General features: G+C 31.5%; 1 protein-coding gene across 1 annotated transcript in view; it reads right to left on the bottom strand.

The window, feature by feature from the left end:
* Positions 1-2,500, bottom strand: part of LOC115216181 (PDF receptor-like) — a 284,070-nt gene that overhangs the window by 266,147 nt on the left and 15,423 nt on the right. The window lies entirely within an intron of this gene.

Raw genomic sequence — 2,500 nt, 5'->3', positions numbered from 1 at the left:
ACTGCCCCCCCCCCTCTCCAAAATTTCGGGTCTTGTGCTTAGAGTAGAAAAGAATATATATAAATCAAGCGAACAAACAGTCGCTGATTTTGCAACAAGCAAAAATGCTACTTATAAAACCTAATTGGTTGTACTGACAAGTAATATTCGTAGCCACTTTAACAAGTCTGTCCGTTCGAACGGTGATTTTTTAACCCTAAGAGGACATCTGCTCTAGCTGATTAACGATTCACAGTTGAATCGTTACACAACGGGCGAGTTGCGTGCATCACATCAATCATACTAAACTAAGTGCATATGTGTGCCTGTTTGTGTGAGTGTATATGTGTGTGTGTGTGTATGTGTGTATCTGACTCCGCCTCTGTCTTACATTTATGTACCGTGTTAAAGTATGACAAGTGCACTTAGAAATCGTTTTAGAGTCATATTAATGAGCAAAGAATCACAGAGTAGGGTCACGCCTTACTGGCTTTCTTCTCATTTGTTAATCGATCTCTACATTCGAATTTTGACAACCAATAAGTGTTTCCGACAATCTATACCATCATTGTAAGCGTTTTCTTTTACTCTCTCTTTCTTCCGTTTTATCATTTCACACGCAATATTTAGCAATCTATATAACTACCCATCTATCTATCTATCTATCTATCTATCTATCTATCTATCTATCTCTATCTATCTATCTATCTATCTATCTATCTATCTATATCTATCTATCTATATCTATCTATCTATATCTATCTATCTATATCTATCTATCTATCTATATATATATATATATATCATCTTTCTGACGACTTTATATAATATATATATATATATATATATATATATATATAATATATAATATATATATAGATAGATAGATAGATAGATAGACAGATAGATAGATAGATAGATCGATAGATAGATAGATAGATATAATCTGTATGTATGAACGTATACATATATATATGTATATATGTATGTACGTATATATATATATATATATATATATATATATATATATATATATATATATATACGTCTATATCTACTTTCCTAGCTAGTTACATGTATTCATATAGATCTGTCTATTTATATATATATATGTATATATATATATATATATATATATATATATATATATATATATATATATATATATATATACACATAATGTGTATGGGTGTGCTTGTGTGTATGTTTATATAAAAGGAAGAATTTTCTTTTTGTTTTTGTAATGCGTTTAACATTTAGAAAGTAAAATAAAATGGATTGGGATAATTGGTTTCATAAAAGACAGTTACTGAAGATAATTTAACATGGTTTGTGTGGCTAATGAAATCACGTAGATTCAATTGAAGGAATCTGTTCACAAGTAAAGTAACTTATGCTTCTTCCTAGATTTTGCCGAAGAAGGATAATTACAGTTGATTAAACACATTTTTCAAATAATGTTAAAACTGTTATTTTTGTTCTGTAGTTATTGACTAATGGTCAATGGTGCTCTTGGTGCGACTATTTCGCCTTGGTTTCACATAGGGCACCGAGGTGTACAATGTCTTCTACATGTTTCCCTTAATAAACAGTATGGTGTGATCCAAAGAAATCTGGACTGCTGCTTCAAGCCGGGGGATGATCTTGTGACTCGTTTCCAATGTCTACTTGCTGGATATCTTTGACTCAGTAGATATATCATCAGACACTTAAAATACTTACCTCGCATATTTTATGCTTATTTAAACCGAATCATTGCAGCCTCCTTTTCATATTAAAAGACAATAGGACGTGAGTTTGGAAAGATTTAGCTGATATTCCTTGAATGAAAAATCACTCTTCTTGGTTTGATAGGAATACGTATATTTGTCTAGGTAGGGATAAGAATTTTAACGTTCCTGACGGATACTTATTTTTCGAGAGAAACAGAAATGTTATCCCGTAACACTGAAAAAATACTTTGTTGTTGGTTAAGCATAATCCAGCTCAGATTAGCTGACCTAAGGTAAAAGCCTTACTAGTTTTGCCATCATAACTTTCTTGAAGATACAATGCCCATATTCGATCGTTGTTATTTTCACAAGTGCAGTTTTCTCAGAATGTAATATGTGGTTTGAGAGTAATTTAGACGCCATTTCTAGCAAATACTTTGAGCATGTGCTGGTTTCATAGCTGATTCATAAATTAATAATGTTGAAAATAATAAAACCTCATAATGGGGATAAGAATTCACGATACCTGAAGAAGTAACGAAATAATCTTTATTCAAATAAAAATTAACCGGTTCGACAAGTGTGCTTGCTTCATCCTCTCACCTTCGGCACATCAACACATGACTGAAACTAATCCGGTTGATGCTTTCATTTCAATCCATGAAAATATTATGCATAAAAATGTTTATCAACTATGTGCAGTGTTGGCTAAAATCTGTACTTATGCTCTGTACTACGGACTGGTGTATTCATTATATCTGAAGGGAAAAGTAACAAACTTTTATGAAGCAAAGTATTTAAGGTATGCA

Source organism: Octopus sinensis, linkage group LG10 (genome assembly GCF_006345805.1).
Source record: "Octopus sinensis linkage group LG10, ASM634580v1, whole genome shotgun sequence".
NCBI lineage: Eukaryota > Metazoa > Mollusca > Cephalopoda > Octopoda > Octopodidae > Octopus > Octopus sinensis.
Note: the sequence above shows the minus strand (reverse complement) of the source record. Positions and strands in the feature narration are given on the sequence as shown.